Raw genomic sequence first — 21,937 nt, 5'->3', positions numbered from 1 at the left:
TTGAAAGCTTGGTTTCCAATTCTTAAATAGATGACACCTTTCAATCTCCATGTCAAACAGGACATAGTCATTGCATGATTCACTGTCTGTAACTATTTGAGAAGGGAATCAATAGTTGATACCCTTTTCAATGAATTTGATGAATCTAATATGCAAGTGCCTAATGAAAATGTAGATGAAGTAGATATAGAAGAGCACTACGATGGAGAGACACCTCATGGGAAAGCTGATGCATAGTTCATGGCTTTGTTGTGAGAGGAAATTACATAACAATTATTAAATAGGGACATGCATTGAACTACTTATCTCTTGAACTATATAGAACCGCTTTTTTGTTTGTAGTGTACTATTATGGTTATGTACATGAACAAACTTTTATTATGTAGGAAAAATGGTTATTAGGTGTTCTCCAATATTGTGTGCATGTGGGGTTGGATATATGGAACTTTACAAGGCCAGGACAAATGAAAATTGAGGAAGAGTGTTCTTGCATTGCCTAATCTGAGAAAAGCATACACACTCCCTTTATTGGGTCGGTGAACTGATTATCGACCTAGTGGCAGAGCTTATTGTTGTTTATTATTGTTCTATAACTTTTAAAATTTTTAAAATTTTTTATTTGTATTTGGTGTTGAATTTTTTTAATTAATTATAAAATATTATTTTATATTTTAATAATTTACTTTTAAAATTTAAAAATTTTATATTCTTTAAAAATTTTATATTCTTTTATTAAAGTAATTAATATATATCTTATTTTTTATTAATTAAACATGGAATTTATTAAAATTTCCTTACTTTAAAATTTTTTAGAAGTGATTAATTATTTTTATTAATTTAATTGTGTTATTTATTATTAATTACTTTTAGTAATTATTAACAATTATTATTTATTTCATTATCTTTTATTCGTGTTATTTAATTATTATTAATTATTAATTAGTAACCATTAATTTTTATTAAACTTTAATCAGTTTTTTATTTTAAATAGTGATTAATTTTTTTTAGTAATTATTATCAATTATTATGTATTTAATTATTTTTTATTCATCTTAGTTCAATATTATTAATTATTAATTAGTAGCCACTAATTTCATTGATTATTTTATTTTTTTTTTAAATTTAATCATTTTGTAAATTTTTAATAGTAATTAATTGTTTTCTATTAATATAATTATGTTATTTATTATTTATTAATTATTATCAATTATTATCTATTTAATTGTTTTTTATTCATGTTAGTTCAATATTATTAATTATTAATTAGTCACCATTAATTTTTATCAATTATTTTATTTTTTATTAAGTTTTAATCATTTTATTATTTTTAATAGTGATTAATTATTATTTTAATTAATTTAATTAATTTAATTATTTATTTTTAATCATTAATTAGTAACCATTAATTTTTATTGGTTATTTTAATTTTTCTTAAATTTTAATCATTTTATTATTTTTTAATAGTGATTAAATATTTTTTATTAATTTAATTGTTTTATTTATTTATTTTCAATTATTTTTAGTAATTATTATCAATTATTATGTATTTAATTATAGTTTATTTGTGTTAGTTCAATATTATTAATTATTAATTAGCAACTATTAATTTTTATTGATTAATTTAATTTTTATTAAATTTTAATCACATTAACATTTTTTAATAGTGACTAATTATTTTTATTAATTTAGTTATGTTATTTATTATTTATTAATTATTAGTAATTATTATTTATTTCAATATCTTTATTCGTGTTAGTTCAATATTATTAATTATTAATTAGTAACCATTATTTTTCATTGATAATTGTAAAATTTTATTAAATTTTAATCACTTTAATAAATTTTTAATACTGATTAATTATTTTTATTAACTTAATCATGTTATTTATTATTTATTAATTATTTTTTGTAATTATAAATTATTTTATTAATTATTTTGTATGATTTCAATATTATTTTGAATTTGATAAATTATTTTATATGAAATTGTACAAATTGAGCTCAAATTTTCCAAATAGTTTATTCTTGGTGCAAAATAGTAAAATCTGGGTATTTCAGATGTTAAAGGTTTGGTCCAACACAAAAAAGTTTAATTATTCAGAACCTCTAAAAAGTAGAAAAACATCAATGCCTCTTTTTTGATTTCAGACACTTTTAATATCTTTTAACTTTTTAGATTTTAGATTTATCAAATGCCACCTAAATGTTCACTTTAATTATTAAAGAAACTTGAGCCCTATGTTCAAGCTTGATAAATTTCTTGAATTGTTATCATTTTCAATCATTAGTGATATTAGAGCCATCTCATTTAGTGATATTAGCCCCAGAAAAGCAACATTGATAGCTATGTTCTTTTTTTGTCAATTGATTTTTTTTTTTAAAAGAGAAAACATGTTTCCAACTTTTTGTTGTCTTCTCACATTCTATCCAAGAAGAGCATCCAACAAACATTAGATCTAGTTAACAACAATGCCTTTTACAAGATTGAACAAAACATGTGTGTTCATTCTATTATTTTTCTTGTTCCTAATTTTTTGCATTTGAATTGTTTGCACTATTCTTGCATGAATCAAAATCTATTACATTTAATCTACATGGGATATGTTTAGATTTGAGTTTTTTAAATTTTGTTTGAAAATTGAAAATCTGTTGTTGCTAATGTAGATAGAGTTTTATTAGACCTGAGTTTAGTTTTTTCTTGATTCCATTAGTTCTTGCTATATGATTCATTAAACATCTTTTTAGAGAACTATGCTGTCTATTTTAATCTTAACCTTTTGTTTAGGTCTACGGATACAATTAAAGGCATGTATTATTTATTTATTTACTTAAATTTAAAAGGAATAACTTTTTACTTATTCATTGTAGTCATTTAGCCTTTTAAAATTCTATTATCTCTTTTAATTTTTTTTCGTAAAATTGATTAAATTGATACTAGTTAGACCCGCTGTAGATCTAACTTGCTTATGTGGTATTTGTTTGATAAGAACTTGTGAATGCAAAAATTTTCACATTTTTTATGTGTATTATATTTTCTTTTAAGCATGGGTTATTATTATTATTACTTTATCCCATTAATCCCATAAACATTTCAGTGCTCCTATTTTTTTCACTAAATCTTGAATTATTTGTCTATGTTATTTGAATCTAAATTTCTTTTGTTTAACTGCCTTTGTTTCTTCTTCTAATTACAAGGTGTAAAGTGTGCATAACATCATTTATTTTTCTTAGCTTGTTTTTGGTATTGAACTAAAGTATAAAACACTTGGAAAGTGAGGGCTTAAATCTTTAAAAGAGTTAAGCCCTTTAGTTCTTTATTTTACATTTTTTTTTAACTATGAGTGATTTTCTACTGTTGCTCTTAAACTTATTAAAACTGAAAATTTTAATAATATAAACATTTCTATATGGAAACGTAGGATTATTAAAATCCCTGAGAGAGAAAATATAGAACATATCTTAACTAGTGATATTCCTAAAGTTCCAAAAAGTGATATAGCTACTACCGTTGATCGTAATTATGCTATTTCTTAAAGAAAAAAATATTGCTAGATTCAAAATGCTTACATTCATGGAACTTGGTTTAAATTAATTTTTAAAGAATACAAGTATGCTAAAGATATGCTCAATGCTATTACTAAAACTTATGTGCAATTATTTATTATGAAATACTATGCATGCAAAATAAAAGAATTCAATTTTGTAGTAGATCATATTAATAACATGAATGTGATAATTAAAGAACTTGTTGCATCTAAAAATCCTATTCCTAAAAAATATATATTTCTACTATACTGCATAGCTAATCATATTTATGGGAACCGGTAGTTATCTCCCTAAACTTTTCTATAACTGATTTGAAACTTAAGTCTTATCACATTATTAGTATTAAATGTTAAAAAAAAAACAAACAAACAAAAAGAACTCAAATCAAGATATGATGATTAACACTACTACTACCACTAAGACAGATAACAACCCAATAAAAACAAGAAAGTATAACGAAAATTTTAAAGTGAAAATAAGTGGCGTAAAAAACTTATTATAAAAAAAAACTTCAAAAAAGTAACTTATTACAATTGTGGAAAATTTGGATATACAAAACCTCATTGTAGGGAGCTCAAGAAAGAAAAAATAAGAATTAAAATAACAAAAATAACTATCAAAATAATAACAAGAACAATAAGAATTATGGAACTTTTAGAATTAAAGATATTACTTATGTAATTTTAGATTCCTTCATAATTGATTCAAATTATCATCACTGGTGAATACATTTTAGTTCAACAAGACATGTTTCAAAAAATAGAGAATTGTTTATGAATTTCAAGGAAATGGAAGTGGGAGAACACAAGTTATACATGAAAAATAACACATATTGTGATGTTTTGGGTGTGAGCTCTCTTAAAATTCTCATAGATGGAGTACAATTTTGATATTAAATGATGTACTATATGCTCTCAATATGAGGAGAAATTTATTATCTATACCCTTGATGGATGAGAAGGGATTTGAAGTTAGGTTCAGGTACCATGGGAGAGTCTTAATAAAGGAAGAGAAATATGATAGTATGTACCATTTGCTTATTTTTAAAAATTCTTCTGTTTCTGCTTACCCCTATGCTTATATTGTAAATGATGATGCTTATATATGGCATTTAGGGCTTAAACATATAAATAAGGATAAATTAAGTAGAATAAGTAATGTTGGATTAATATCAAAACTAGACTCTAATTTCCAACATTGTGAACTTTGTCCTAAGGGGAAAATGACAATACTACCCTTTGTTAAAGGGCAAAAATGTAATGAATTGTTAGGAGTATTCTATTCAGATGTGTGTAGCCCCATAAATGTAAAACCCAAAGGAATGTAATACTTTAATCATTTATAACTTATTACTTTAGATTTGGGTAGATTTACTTGATGAAACAAAAATCCAATATGCTAGAAAAATTCAAAGAAAATAAAAGTAAAGTGGAAACTCAATTGGGGAAAAAAATCAAAGTACTTAGGAGTGATAGAGGATGAGAGTATATCTCTTAAATCTTTGATACATTTTGTAGAAAAGTAAGAATGAAGTATCAATTAATCATGAGATACACCCCTTAACAAAATGGATGGCAAAAAAAAAAAAAAAAAAGAAATAGAACATTGCTAGACATGGTTAGATATATATTAAATAACTCTACGTTAGGAAACTTCTTTTGGAAACCCTAAGTATTGCGGTCTACAAATAAAAAAAGAATCACTAAAATAAATAATACTTTATAAAATGTGGATTGGTAGAAGTTTAGATCTATCACATATTAAAAGTTGGGGCTAATGTGGTTATGTGTTAATCCCTAGTCAATGAAGAATACAACTAGAAAATAGAAGTATGAAGTGTATATTTATAGGATAACCAAAAAATTCAAAGTGTTACATATTCATATATCATAAGGCACATGGCATAGAAGTAATTGAAAGTAGAGATGTCATATTTTATAAAAGATATATTAGTTATGAAAGAAAGTGACAAATTAATTGAGTTATTTAAAATAGATGAAGAAAAATGATAACATTTAACAAGAAGATGAAAATGATAGAAACATAAGAAATGACACAATTGATAGAATCCAAATAGCGAGATATTTGCCATTAAATTTAAGAGATTACCATACCTTTATTACTGAATGTAAAGAAAACATAGAAGAACTAAATGACCAAATAAACTTTGCTCAATCCACAAGTTTTCTTGATTGTGATAAATGAAAAGTTGTGAGGGAGAAATTAAAAGATATAGATTATGAACAAACTTATTTCTTCATAACAAAATTTACCTCTATTAAAATAATATTAGCTTTGTTTGTATATTTTGACTTAGAATTGTGTTAAATGGATGTAAAAACAACATTTCTTAATGAAGAATTAAATGAAGAAGTCTATATGAAACAACCAAAAGGATATGAAATACCAAGGAAAGAAAATAATGTATATAGATTAAGAAAGACATTGTATGGGTTAAAACAAGCCTTTAGAATGTGGTACTATACTCTCTATAATGCAATTATGAGTATAAATTATGTGTCAAATTCTTGTGATCATTGCATATATATACTAAGAATAATGGGAGATTTTACATGACTCTATGCCTATGTGTAGATGGCATACTTTTAATAGGAAAAGATATTTATCTAACAAAATAATGATTAAGTTAAAGATTTGAAATGAAGGATATGGGTGATGCCAATTTTATAGTAGGCATTAAATTTAAACAAGATAGAAAATATAGAAAAAGGTTTCTCTTTCTCAACCAACCTATTTGCATAAAATATAATTAAAAAATTTAGGATAAAAGCATACAATACGATAAGACTCCAATTGAAAAAGGAACAAAGTTAAGTAAAGAAATGTCTCCCAAAGATGAAGAAAAGATAAAGGAAATGAAAACAAAGTCATATGCTCAAGGGGTTGGATGTATTGTGAATGTTATGTTATGTACAAGATTGGATTTGGCATATGTAATAAGTATGGTTTTTAAAACCGGACCGGACTGGACCGGAAAAACTGGGAACTGGTCACCTAACCGGTTTTGTTTTCCCCCAAAACCGCTTTTTCTCCAAAACCATTGATTTTGGTCAACAAACCGCTGAATTGGCCGGTTAACCACTTGAAATGTTCAAATGGTTTTGACTGTTTTTCAATTTTTTTTTTTTTAATTTTTTAATTTTTTGTTAGAACAGACCGACCATTCGGGTCGAATGGCCAGACCGTTCGAACCGATAACCGAACCTCTGACCGATTCGATTTTAAAAACTATTGTAGTAAGTATTGCTAGTAGATACTGAAGTAGTCTTGATAAACCACATTAGATGGTGATTAAAAGGATGCTAAGATATATCAGAGGAATCAAGAATTACAAATTAACCAACCAAAGTGATAATTTAGAACTGATTAGATATTATGATGTAGATTTTGTAGGAGACAGAGATGAAAGGAAATCCACTACAACAATGTTTTTCTCTTACGAGGAGAAACAATCTCCTAAGAAGTAAAAAATAAGGGTGTGTAGCAAAACACACAATGGAAGCAAAATTTATTGCATACAATACAATTGTAACAAATGTTATATAGATCTGGAGATTCATTGAAGATCTTAAGTTGGAAGGTGCACATACAAGATTGGTTGTAATCAAAAGTGATAACCAGGCAATGCAGATCAACTGAATTGGAAAGATTAGGTTGAAGGGAAAGCATATAGAGCTGCAATATTATTATATCTTCGATGTACATCAGAAAAATGAAACAAGAATTGAATGTGTTGATAAAAGAAATGGTTACCAATCCATTGACCAAGCTCGTTTTGGTGAGCAATTTTAAAAGACACATGAAGTGAATAGGACTATTAGGCAACTAGTACATCTTGGGCCAATACTACTAAGTGGGAGATGGCTTATGGCCATCAATACGATCCTTGACGTGTATGACTACCTATAGGTCAACGGGAATAATAACACGATCAATTGAATATTTGCTCTATGTGGACAAAATGCACACACTATCAACCCTTTATCATCATCATTATTATTATTATTATTATTATTATTATTATTATTATTTTCTTATAAAATTAAACTTTATTTTGTTTTTCCTCCTTTGAATTTGTTCACTATGAGTAGTAATTGGTTGAGAGAAAATATCTCAATTGTTGGGACATGTGTCTCATCGTATGTAGGAGGAAGTCCCAAACGTTCTAGGAGGAGGAATAGGGTTACTCCCTATTATTTTGGAGCACCCAACTTACTAGGTAAAGTTCAAATGGGAGTCTCTATAAATAAAGCTCCAAAAAGTGACGTACATGCACATGCTATCAATATTAGCCACTTGAAAGAAAAATCTCTATGCTAGTTTTCTTCCTTATCTACATATATATTAATAAAGTTTAGTGAAAATAGAACTCCACTTTGATTGGTGAAGAAGCTTGAGTCCTATGTTCAAGCTTGACAAAGTTCCTATATTTTTATCATCTTCAATCATCACCCTTTATCCCTATATTTCGCAATTTGCAACTATTAATTGCTATAATTATAATTTAAGGTATTTATTGAAATAATATTAATTTTTTGTTTATGAGATATGAAAATATGTTTGAGTTCTTGTCCCTTATCATTCTGAGTGATCACTTAAAAACTTCATAAGAATAGGTGGTCGGACAAAAACAATTGAAAAATAATTTAATTATATGTGTCTTTCATTAAGAAATGTCATAGAATATTGCTTTGGTGTACTAAACTCAATACTTGTAATCTTAAAGTTGATGTCACTATATCCAATGCAGAAGTAAATATGAATTATATTTGCATGTTATGTGTTCCATAATCATATTCCGAATAACAAGGCATTATAATTTGAGAATTACTCGTCCTTGACTAAGAAACATTAGGAGAAGGCGGACAACATAATAAGTATTTTTTTTCATAAATATGTTATGTATTATTTGATAACATGTATTGGATTGTTTGGTGTTGAACTATTTATTAAAAAGAATAAATATTCATGGTAAACCAATTGCATGTATTTAAATAATTTCTTGTTATAGCAATACCTAATGTCTGAACATCAAAGATGAACGTGTTAATGTTGATTCTTGTCCCTAATGTTTAGAATTATGTGGGGCCTAGATTGATATATTTAAACATTGAAAAGAATATATAGCAATGTAATCAATTTTATTACAAATCTGACATGTGGGTCTATTATTAATGGATCCTTGTATATAACCACCAAAGGTTCGGCTGCATATAAAGCTTGTAAATCTATAAGAATAAGAGTGTCGTGCTCCTAAACTAGTTTGATCAGAATTAAGATGTTTAGAGTTGTTTGTGTGATGCTATGTATATGGTTATCATACAACAAGAACACCACATCCATCCTTTCTATTGTTGACAACAAAGAAAAATGTATGTTTTTATGATGCATCTTTAGTCAAGGAGAATTCTTCACATATCAACAAATCAAGTAATTACTCAAGATTTATTGCATTAATTTATACAAGGTTGACCATAAATTATAGCAATGAATGGTCGTTATGAAGAAGGATGTCCATCTAGAATGTAGGTCTAAAGCTCTCCATCGAATACAAATAATTGCAACTGGAAAGTTGGTCATAGATGATGTTAAATTTTTGCAAATATCCAATCATGGGTCAATTTTTTTCTTGAGATGGCAAAGTTGGTGATGAAGTGTGATAACACATATGGGGGATTGACAATACATAGTAATGTTCAAGAATGTCCTATGCTTGTTTGGCTGACTTGATACCAACCATGTAAGGAAGGGAAAAGGTGGATAGAGTAACCAAAATCTAAGACAAAATATTCATACCATAATTCATATTTAAGGATTGCCTTGTCAGGTGTTGCAGAAAATTAGTCGTTGACAAACATGGGTCAGTGGTCTTCAAAGAGTGACCTCCATAAGAGATATTTTGTGATGTCCAGTTTAATGGGAACCAAGTTTCTTATAATGGAAGTAACTACAAATATCGATTATGGTGATGAGGTCTCATCAGAGTTTTGAGAGTTCGAAGATCTGGTTGAAGTCATGGCTATGTCAAGAATAGAAGATTTGAGTGACATAACACTACCGCTATGATACCATAAAAATGTTAAAATAATTAAAAGAAAAATCTAGCCTTACTACTTGAGTTGAAGAAATTCAAAATGGGATTTGTGCTACGAACATGGCTAGTAAATAGGTAAGTGTCTCAGTTATAGCAAAGACATTGGGATGAACCAGCCTTTACCAAGGTTCGGGATTATGGGTCTTAGGAGATGGGATACTAAAGCAAAATCATAGGCTCTTTTATTTGTTAAAAAAAACTAAGCTTTAATCGGCATCTATGGGGTATTTAGAATTGACAATGGGGTGGGTTCAGGGTAGGGACCGTATTCCCCATCTCCGATTCCGATTTTGAAATAAATCCCCATCCTCGACCCCAATTCCCACTAGGGGATTCTTTACCGATATGGATTCCCCATTGGGGACTTGAATCCATGAAAATTATTTTTAGAAAATAGGTTTACTTAAAATAAAAGAAATTTGTTAAGATATAAAAATATTTTAAATATATTTTGATATATAATATAATAATATCATATATGTATATATTTAATATATAATTGGGTTTGGTGTTCTATGGGGAATTCACTCTCCATCCTTGTCCCTGTCCCTGGTCAAATATCACTATTAGTTCCCATCCCCACCAACGCAATCTCCACCCTAACCCCATGGGGCAGGGGAAGTTGGGTAACCAATGGGGATGAGGACAAGTGTTCTCTAACGTGGATGTGGATTATTTGGCTTAATTCTAGAATACAACAAAAAGAATGTCCTTTTACATTGTGGCACATTCTAGGGTAAGTTATGGTGTGTTTTGATAATATTTTCACCACACCACACCTTGAAACAATGATTTGAAATATTTTAATAATAATTTATGTATTCCAAATCTCAAGGATTTTGGAACACACCACATAACCACAATACAAAATGCTTGGTGTGGCGTGGTGTTTTCCAAAAACACACCTTTTGAAATTGACCATGGTGGGGTCTAGTGGCTTGGAACGTACCACACGCTTTTGGGCCTTGGTACTGAGCATCCCTTAATATCTTATATTACAAAGAGGAATGAGCGTGGGAAATGAGGGATCCCTAACCACAACACTCACATAAGCTCTCTCTTTAAGATATCCATACCATCATCATTACACTACAACAATATTCAACTATGGTAGCGGATTTCACAATGGCGTAATATAAATCTCTTAAGAAAAGATGCAGGGTTTCTAGCTTGAGAAGAAAAAATCAATAAGCACCATTGAGCGTTTAATGGGTGCTCCCCTCTCCATCGATCTCCGAAGCAAATACAACCTGAGATTGATCCCTTTTTGCAAGGATGACGAGGTTTAGGTCATCTATGGGAGTTACAGGGGCCGAGAAGGGAAGCTCGTATAGGTTTACCGCCGTAAGTGGGTGATCCACATCGAGAAGATCACCAGAGAGAAGGTTAGTGGATCCACGATCAACATCGGCATTAACCCATCCAAGGTCGTCATAACGAAACTCAAACTCGACAAGGATCACAAATCTCTCCTTGATTGCAAGGCCAAGGGCAGAGCGGCTACTAATAAGGACAAGGGCACTAAGTTCACTCCCGAGGATATCATGTAGAACAATGATTAATGAATCTATTTGTCGATCTCCATTCAGGTCCTCATTGGTTTCTACCTCTTCTTTTTTTTTTAATCTTCTAGAGATACTAAAAACTTGTTAAGTAAATTTGGGGAACAAGAGAGAGAATCAATAGTTTTTTTGAAGTTGGATATGTTTTTGCCTACGGAATATACAATGGTAGAATTTTATCTTAAACCTAAGATTGTGAAATTTGGATTTCGTGCAAAAGAAAAAAAAGTCCGAACAGTATAATCAATTGACTGAATGGGGCGACCAAGCTTCATTGGCATTCACTCTAGTAGCAAAAGAATTCACCATTCAAACAGGGCAACCAAGTTATTCTTGCCACACTACTTCGACATCTAAAATTTCTAATCTATTTATTATTTTCCTATGAAATATATCTTTCAATACATATTAAGGTTCCTATTTAAACTTTTATATTATTTGAACTTCAGTTAGTTGAACTAAATCGAATGATTATGTTATTTCAATTTCATCCTCTAATAACCCCAGCTTATCACTGCACTAGAACGGTAAAGTAGAAAAAAAAAAAAAAGAAAAGATTAGATCAAATAAATAAATGGTGAAACATTTCATAGAAACTATGATGATAAAAAGACAATAAAAAGTGCAGATGGGTGTGAAGAAGTTTGTTCTAGAGTGGCACAAAAACCCTAAGAAGACTCTTCCTTAGAAATTGTTAGAGTTTATTCTCTTTGTCTTAATATTTGTTAAATCTATGACCTTAATTTGTTTTCTCCCCAAAAAAAGCTGACAAAAATGTCAAGGGGCATGAAACTCCAAATCTCTTTTTATTTCTTATTAATGTATTAACCTATCAACTATTTGGGAATTCCACAACAGTTTGAAGGAAATGCTATCAAATACTCAAAATTTTTAATACAAAAATATGTTGAATCTGAATATTAACAAATCTTTGGCTCAATTCAATTTGTCCGCCTTACTTTCTTTTCCCCATTGCTCAAAACAAGTTTATTGTTACAGAGGTAATGGTGAATTTGATTAAGCCCCTGTTTGAGAACACTTTTAAGAAGTACTTTTAACAAGTACTTCTTTTAAGAGTTGGGGTCACACATTAAGTGGTTTTGTTTGTTTGGTAAAAATGTGGGGAAAAAGTACTTTAAAAAAGTGACCTGAAGTTGGTTTTTTTTTCAGCACTTATTGAATAAGTACTTCTCCAAAAAAAATGGGACAAACCATTCCCTAATATTTTCTTGTAATACCTAAAATACCCCCGTGCGAGGGATATCCATCTCCTCTCATTTGAACATATCTACCAGGTAGCGACACACCCAATTATAAGTCCACCGGCAATGATCGGTGGTGCGGAAAAGTGGCCAGCAGACCTGTCGTTTGGCCACTTTCTTCTATTTTCTAAAGCTATTCTTCTCATGTAATCATTTTTTTTTTTTTTTTGTTTTTAACTTGAACTCCCTGTTCTTTGCAGATCTCTCACACTCGTTTGTGCACAGATAATTGAAACCCTAGAAACCTGGAGAAAGGATGAGCATGAAGGACGATCTCCTTGGCAAAGGGGGGGCTTCTCTATAGATCCAAATCTACCGAGATGGGCCTGCCAGAACTGTCGGCACGCTCTCTGCATTATAGCCATCAACTCTTACGCAAACAAGTTCTTCAGTGGTTTCTTATTTTTTTAATCCTGCTTAAGCTCCATTTTATTTTAATTTGTTCACTATCATCTTAATTGGTATATGAATTGCTACCTTCTCTTAATTCTCATTCCAATTTTCTTTAGGCTTTTGTATATGCAAAATTTTAGTTTTTCCTATTTGATACCGAATAGAATTTCCATGTTCTAGTCGAATTCTAAGCTAAATTATGTCGAACATAAAAACCTAAGTATGTTTATGCTTATGCAATCGGAAATTATGAGGAGCATTTCTTTCATTTTTTGGAAGTTCTTGGTGTTTCTGTGTAGCTTCAGTTGTATATTTATCTTAATTGTTCTAGTAAATGTTTATTTGAATTCAATTTAGACCTACTTTTTTGAATTATTTATTTTTGGGTAGTTGTATCAAAATTTAATTGATTTGTTTGCTACTAGTTGGATAACTTGGTTGTCTTTTATTGATTTATTTATCTTGCCGAAATCCCCTTTAAACCGTCAAAATCAGCTTACAAGTATAATCGTCACTGATTTTTGAACTCTCGGGATGTATACGGGAATTCATATTTGAATCTCACACTGCCACAGGGATTGAAATCTGGGATCAAAACCCAGATTTGGTTTGCTGGTATGCAGCCTTGCCTCTCTGTGAAGTGAGGGCTAAAATTGTCATTTGTGTCAATATAAGCGCTTATGGGGAAGGTAGCTTACCAACATCCCCACCCCAATAAGTGCTTAAAAACATAATAAGTGATTTGGCAAGTGGGTTACCAAACAACCTTAAGTGTTTGTTAAAATAAGTACTTCTAAGAAGTACTTGTGCAACAAATACTTCTTTTAACAACCACTTAATCATCAAACTGGGCCTAAGAGGGTAACAATAGTCTTAACTAGAAGGGCTTAAAAATGTTTTTGTGGCTAAAGGTAGAGATTTCTTGGGTTTGAAAATGGTTTTAGGCAAATCTTTGCTAGACAGTGAAAAATAAAAACCGTAAACAAAGTATAAGAATCGAGTTTTTAAATAAAAACTTTGTTCATGTGTTTTTTTTTCTTTTCTTTTGAGCAATCATTCATCTAAGTTTGGAAGTATGACTAGGATAGGCTATCATTTAAAATTTCTTAATTTTGTATATTTACATGCTTTGCCCTTTGAGTGAAGGCTAAAACTTATGGACTACATATATTTGAATGAGACTTTCTTGTTCTTAAAATCTTCTCTACCCTATTAATTTATTTATGTGAAAATAAAGTTTAAACGGGTAAGGAGTTGAACTAAAGTTATTATGCAGCGTCTTGTGTTCCTTGATTGGTGTATAGACTGATATGCTTTCACTCACTTTTATGAATAAGAGTTTCCAAGGAAAAAGATAAGGGTGGTTAGCTAGCTTACAAAGGAGAAGGTTAATTGTGGGTCTTGTTTGGATAAAGATATGACCTTGACTTTAATCTTCAAAGGGAAGAATGAAGGTATGAACTTTTTGTCTCTCATGACTTGGCTAGTGGCTCTTGGTAAGGAAGTACTTCGGACTCAAATACATCTCTGATTCTTTTGGCCTTTTAAGTTGGTTTCAAATCTGATTTTGGGATCAAGCAAGTTACAGACCTGAATTCCGCTCTAACTTTGCCTTTTTATTAGGTTCTTGTTTTATCTTCGGAAATTCATGAATTGAACTTGGTTTCATACCTGTATTCAAATGATTTTATATTTGTGTTTTAGAAACAAGTATTAGTTGCATGCCTGTGTTTCGGCTTGAATTTTGATTTCTCAAAATTCATTTGAAATTTATGTTTAAATAATAATAGTAATAATACAAATTGTGAACCCATGTTTAGGTTTGGTTCCTCATTATTGAGAAATGCACTGGCTTCATAGTTTTATATCATACAAATGCAAAGCTTTGGTCTTAAATTGCAAGAGGTGCACATCTTTTGTGCTTCTTTGGGAGGGCTGAAGCAAAGCGGCTTGTGGCTTTCCAAGGTGGGCCCCATACAACCTCTACCAAATAGCAAAAGTAAACCGTGATCCAAATTGTACCAAGCTAGGATTAAGCAGTCAAATGCCTAGGAAAAGTAGGGGTGCAACTTGGGCAAACTTGGGTTGGGTGTCAAAATTTCAATGGCCCCGACATGAAGGCTTGCAAAAGTTCAAGCTGTAAAATGGGATATCCAAGAGAAGAATTAGAAAGTTCTCTAGTTTCCCTTTTTTAGTTAACATATTAAAGCAACTAGAGTGGTAATAATAGCACTTCCTACTGTATACAGAGACCAAACAACTTATTAATCTATATTTTCAATCCTTTGATTGCAGGCAACTGTCTCAACACAATCAACCATGTTAGTGTTGCCTTATGATACAATCTTAAACCCATCGAATTTACAAAATGTGGTTAGCTATTCCATGGTCAGGAACTCAGGATTAATGGCCTCCAGCATTCTATGTATTTTGCAGGTTGGAGGTAACATAATCTATACCACCTTTTTCTTGCATTTGTGTAAGATTTTTTTTTTCAAGTGGTTATTTGTGATTATGAAAAATTAAATTGACTTCATAATTACTTAATGACTATGTACATAAAAAAAAAGAATATTGGATATTGCCCTTGGTACGTAGACTGAAATAGTGAAACAAGGCTTCTTGTAGCCAATTCCATAAAATTGGGTAAGGCTATTTCGAGTTGAAGAAACCAATTAAGTAAAAGCCTGTATCACAGAGATGACATTTTCTTACCATGTGTGTAGCCTTAATGGCATCCTTTTTAGCCTTCCTACGCTTAACAGACTCTTCAAATGCTTTTCTCTCTACGTCCTTAGCTTCATCATGGCTTGTTGCAGATCATATAGTTCATCATTCACACTTCTTTCCTCCACCTAAAATCCATATAGCATTTTGAAATTGTTCAAACGTTGAAGAATTTGAGTCACTAAGATAACCCATTTTGACACTAATTTTGCTACATCAATTCCTAAAGAGCCAAAGGAAACTTTATTTAACTATACTGAGATGGGGTGTTCAGATGTAGATTCAGCCATGGCAGGTTAGACCTTCCAAGTGCACAATGACTTGTTAGGCTGCCAAGGATTTTGAGTTGGGTCCAGCTTAACCCACTCTTCTATTTTCATGTGAAAAAGGATGCATTCCCTGACTTTCTCCACGGCTCCAACTAATTCATTGGTGACCTTTAACTTGTAGGGAATGAAAACATTTGCAGTAGAACCTATTTGAAAGCTTAAGAATGTAGTATTTTCAGTGGTTTGCCCCTCAGAGCATGGAGTTGAGTTTTAAGAATTAGAGAGTGGTTCAGTTTATTTTATAGATGGCGAAAAATTATGTATTGAGTGGTAAGAAATACATACTAGAATTATTGATAAAAAAAAAGAAATACATACCAGAACCAACTAATTTGCAAGATGATGGTTAATGAAGATCCTCGCTAGGTTCATGAACTGAAGATAACCCCTCTTCACTATGATCATCCCTCACCATTGAGGTCAAATATGCATTCCCAGCTTCTTTACTAAATGACCTTAACAAATGACATGAACCCTAACAAGGGCTCCTTTGTAATATTCCTTCCCATTCATAGATAGTCATGACTGATTTTGTGGTGTTTGTATTCCTCTAGAAGCTTCTAAGGAAGATGCTGATGTGAGTCTTCTCCAATAGCTTCCACATTTGTTAGGTTTTTCTTGGAATATTAAAGTTTGAACTGGGCTAGTTAACTTCATACTGTTAATCTTGGGTGGATCTATTTGTTTATGTTTATGATTCCCTTCGTGTTTGCTTGGATATATTTACTTCTTGGTTGTTAACATAGATTAAATTTTGAAGTTGCCGATATATATCTTTGTATATAATGTGTAGGATAATTCATATTTAAATATCAATACCATTGGTGTTCATTTTGTAAATATGATAGACATCTTTCAAAATTCTAATTTTCATCATCTTACTTCTGTTATAAACTTCAGGTTTTCTTTCTTTAGAAAATAAACAGTGGAATTAGGATGGAAAGACTATAAATTCTAGATTGTAAGTATCTACTTTTTTGTTTTTGAACTCTTTAAGTCATGCACTGAGCTTCCTCCCATGGCATCCCATTCATGGAAACAAGTGCTAAATTCCCCTCTAATTAAAAAATTAGTTTTAATTTTTTAAATTATTTCTTAATGTTTACTATTTATTAACTCTTCTCATTTACACTATGGTATTATGTTGGAATGGTAAAATAACAAATGTAATAGTGACAATATATATATATTCTTTTTTGAAGTTGAGCTTTAATACAGATAAGCATCTACCTCAAGAGCTTTAAAAACTTTGGAACCACTATGGCTCAAGGTATTCTTTTAAAATAAAGATCTATAAACAAAAGTAAGAGGAATAAAGGTCCAGATTTTGGTAGATATCTATTGATGTACCTATTATGCACAAGGAAGCTTTAATTTGACTATATGGTTGTTTTAAAACAATTAGAGATACAATTGGAGCAAAAATCGATTGTCCATCATTTTGTGTGAGTGATATTTTGATTATACTTGTTTGTCAAAGATATTTCATATCTAATTTAGTTTACATGACATTAATATTTAATTTTTTTCATTCTTTTTTTTTTTTTTCAGGTTGAACATGTCAACAAGACACAACACGTGGGTGCAGAGTTTAAAGAATAAATCTAATTATTTTACTTTTTTTGTTTAATATGTAACAAGAAAGCTAGTTATATAATACATTTGTTATAATGGATGTATGTAAACATTTGAATTTGGAAGTATATATATTGTATTTTCTTATTGAATTCTTTGTAATTTTGATTTAGAAATAGAAAAATGGTCTTTTGCATTAACATGTGTTATAGGTTTTACAAATTATGAATCCATATCATGGGTATTTATATTAATTTGTAAAAAACTATATACTCTTTTTAGCGGCTAATATAATTGTTGTTATACATAGTTTATTTGCCATAGTTTAGTCTATAGCAGTAGATATTTTTCCGCTACAAGTTTTCCAATTGACAAATCATTGCATTTAGCGGCAGTTGGTGGTGGTACAATAAGATATATAAATTACTAGTGCTTCACCATTGCATTTTTAATGGATAATTCTAGATAATTCATATATTTTATAAATAATAGACAATTATACATCTAAATATATAGATTGAAATTCATATTTTAATATTATATAAAAAATGAGTGTGGTAGAAATGTGTCTGTTGAGGTGGATGAACAGAAAACTTAGACACAATAAGATAAAAAATAGTCATTCATAGTAATTTAAGGTTATGTTTGGTTTGAAGGAAAATGTAAGGAAAGGAAGGGAAAGATATAGGTTTGTAAAGGTTTCCCTACCTTTCCCTTCATTTCCATGCATTTTTCTTCAAACCAAACATAACCTAAGAGTAGCTCCAAAATGTGCTAAAATGAGAGAAAGTAAATCAAAATAGCTTGGTTATATCCATAAAAGACCATTGATAATGCCCATAAGAAGTGATCTTTTACAATGCCCATAAGAAGTGATCTTTTACAAGTCGAAGGGGCTAGATGGGCAAGGAGTATATTGAAAAGGGCATGGATAGAAATAGTAGAAATGATTTAAGCGCCGGTGAGGTAACAATGAATATATTAAATAGAATGAATTAGCAAAGCAGGACTTTTGTATGATGATGATGGCGGATCAGCATTTCTTTTATACTTGATTCAAATAAGAAGTTGCATATATAATTTACCATATGGTGATAAGTAACTTTTTCTTTGAATTATATAAACATATAGCTAATGATACTTCATGTTCAAGCTAATGCCACCATTATCATTAGATTTTTCTTTTGTTTTCTTGATTAGCTAAGCGTTTGGAGTAAATTCATACTTTGCACAAAATGAATCTGGCAACATAGTAAATTTCTTATTTGAATCAACCACACCTTCACATATTAAAGCTCTATTCCTCCTGACTAAATTAAAATTAATATATTTTATTTTCACTATTTTTGCTTGTTTTAATGTATATTTTAATATTTCATTTACTATATTTGATTTTGAATATTACTATATATGGATGATCAAACCAATCATGTTGTTTAGTATTGTGCTAAATAATTTTACTCTTAAAATATGTTTTATTCCAAATTTAAGAGTTCAACTACTTTGTTCATTGATATTGGCTATATATTTTTCACTGATTCTATTCCTCAAGTTGTAATTTTACCTTTGATATTAACAATATGTAGAGCAAACATATTCAATCATTTGCCAACGATTGACTTCCAGCATTGCACTTTCTTTGCCACCTTCATAAAATTTTAGAAAAATCATTTTTTTTTAAGATACCAATTAATAAAAGGGAAAATTCTTGATCACTATATTGTATTTTGGTTCGAGTGACAATTTGGTCTCCAAACTTTAAAATGCGACATTTTAGTACTTAAACTTTCAAAATGTGACAATCCAATACCCAAACTTTCAAAATGTGACAATCTAGTACCCAGCTTTAACCATTCCGTTAATCAGTCGTTAAGTGACATTTGAAAAGTAAAAAATGCTATTTGAATGTCATCTAATACTCTTTATCAACCCTCCAAACGTTGACAAAAAACTGAACAGTCCCAAATCCTATCCTCTTCTATTCAAAAAAGTTTGTGACTATTTAGAAGAATCTAGAATTTCGGACTGTTCATTTTATTGTTAATGTTTGGATGATTGATAAAGAGAATTAGATGGCATTCGAAAAGCATTTTTGACTTTTCAAATTCACTTAATGGCTTATTAACGGACTGGTTAACGGCAGGTACTAGATTGTCCCATTTTGAAAATTCGAGTACTGGATTATCACATTTCAAAAGTTTAGATACTGGATCGTCGTTAGGGCTGTTCATGGGTCAGGTTGGGTCGGTTTATTGGCATTTTTCCAACCGACCCGACCTAGTCGGTTTACCTAGAAATGAAACCAAAACCGATCCTGGTCAATTTGAATCAGGTTGGGTTGGTTTGGGTCGGTTTCGTGAATGATTCTCTCGGTGTGAATGGTAAAGGATTCAAGTCTAAGAAAGCAAAGGCTGAATGCCTAAAAATTAATAATTTTTTGATGGATTAAAACTGATATTTTATATATCAAAAATTTTATATACAATACGTATATTTCTGAAATAAAGTTGAAATACATATATATATATATATATATATATATATATAATATCTGAAATATATTATATATATATAATATATCTAAGTCGGTTTGGATCGATTCGGTTTCGATTTTTACACATGAAAACCAAAACCTAACCGAACCATTGATTTATGTTTTTTTATAACCCAAAATCGACCGGTGCTGAAGAAAACCGGCCAACTCGAATTGGATCGAACCGAATTGGTCAATTTGAATGTTAGTATGAACAGTCTTAATCATCGCATTTTAAAGTTTGGGACCAAATTATCGCTCGAGCCAAAATAGAGGATTCTGATCAAGAATTTTCCCTAAATAAAACAGGGTTAAGTGATTTAATAATGCGGTTGCTTCATTTAGCGAAGTACCAATAGATTCGGATTTTCGTTCAAATATTCCCAATATTAACTGGTTTTCCTTGCAAACCACGAGGAACAGATCATAATGATATTGATGAAATCAAGCATCACTAATACCGAGGTTTCCAAAAGTTTCAGGCCCAAAATAGTTGCAAGCCGGGCTTAAACAATGGAATTTAGCTACAGGAATGCAACTAAATTAAGACTAATTAATGACAGTAATAACAAGTACATAAACAAATTAATAATTTATACTAGTTAGATGCCAAAAAAAACCACTTTTTCTATGGAAAATGCAAAAACCACTTTATATAAATATCATATTCAGTCTTATAGTCTTACACACTGAGTAACGATTTTCGAGGAGTTGGAACTTGTGAGTAGAAAGGCTTGCATCAACATCATTGCATCACAGACCAATAGGTAAAGCTTAGGTATGTGTATTTCCTTCATTCTTTGACGTGGGCCCTCGGCCTTCATCCAGGTCTATTCAGTATTTCACCAATGTAAACAACTAGTCAAACCATAGAAGCATGGGTCTAATATTAACCAATTAATGGGCTAGGTGAATCATGGGCTGTGTTTCTTCTGATGGGCATGAACAGAGATGAACCATGTCCAATGGGTTTCTGGCCTGGCATGCATTGCTTCTCTTCCTGCCAGAAAATTGCAGGTTCTAGGAAATAAATAAAAATTATGAATGCAAAGATGGAGATAGAGAAAAACAAAAACCAGGATAGAAATTGTCTCCATATAGAGACAAAATTTGATCAAGTGGTCCCTTTTTTTTCCTCTCTTATTGTCCTTCTATTTTCCTTTTCAACTTCAAGCACATAACGTTCAACTCTGATGCCTTCTGGTGGGCTGTGCCAATCCATTATCCACCTACGTTTTGCTGGCATTATCCATTCCATGGCCATTTTGTTTCGATGTATGTATTGATTGTAATGTAAGCGTCATTACTTGGTGCATTGCATCTCAGGCTGACAAACATGAGAATGCGGGTTCAAATATTAAAGCCACTCCATACAAAAAATGATGCCAGTGGTTGGGTTTATATCTAGTTCACCCAGCCCGAGACCCTGGAATTGGGTAGAGGGACCAGCATTTGCAACTCTAATGTATTTCAACCTCAATCTATGTAGGCATTTTCAGCCCAATAAAAAAGACAGACCATATTTATCAGTTATCGCCTGCATTTTGTATTGGGCTGATCCACAGCCCAACCGGGCAAAGTCTCAAGCAGGGTGGGCTGTGCCTAGGCTAATAATTTGGCTTGACTTAGTTTGGTAGAGAAAGCCTTTTCCTAGGCATGGGTCCCAAAGCATAGGGGTGTGTGTGTGCACGCGTGTCCTCGCACACAAACTCAAATGAACAGTATTTCATCTCATGTAATTTTCTGAACCACAGTAGGGCGTACACTGAAGTTCTTTAGCTAGATCAGGATAGTCATTGATTGCTTGGGGCCTTGGGCACATGCAACCTCGTTTCCTAGTTGGACCAAGGGATTCCATTGGCCCATCTCAGATGGGCCTGACTTCCCTCAGCAAA

At 30.7% G+C, this 21,937-nt stretch overlaps 1 long non-coding RNA gene and 1 pseudogene across 2 annotated transcripts; both read left to right on the top strand.

The window, feature by feature from the left end:
- The first annotated feature begins 9,423 nt into the window (after window positions 1-9,423).
- On the top strand, window positions 9,424-12,821 carry LOC148876191 (large ribosomal subunit protein uL24z pseudogene; annotated as a pseudogene). The gene is made up of 3 exons (XR_016105827.1): window positions 9,424-9,540; window positions 10,811-11,250; window positions 12,686-12,821. The product of XR_016105827.1 is annotated as a large ribosomal subunit protein uL24z pseudogene (transcript).
- Window positions 12,822-15,068: 2,247 nt separating this feature from the next.
- LOC148876190 (uncharacterized) lies at window positions 15,069-17,661 on the top strand. Its single transcript, XR_016105750.1, has 2 exons — window positions 15,069-15,321; window positions 17,486-17,661. It is a non-coding gene; the product is annotated as an uncharacterized LOC148876190 (long non-coding RNA).
- The last annotated feature ends 4,276 nt before the right edge of the window (window positions 17,662-21,937 follow it).

This window comes from Nelumbo lutea, chromosome 1, assembly GCF_056320005.1.
Source record: "Nelumbo lutea isolate HS-2025 chromosome 1, American lotus-T2T, whole genome shotgun sequence".
NCBI lineage: Eukaryota > Viridiplantae > Streptophyta > Magnoliopsida > Proteales > Nelumbonaceae > Nelumbo > Nelumbo lutea.
This window is presented reverse-complemented; position numbering and strand designations above follow the sequence as displayed.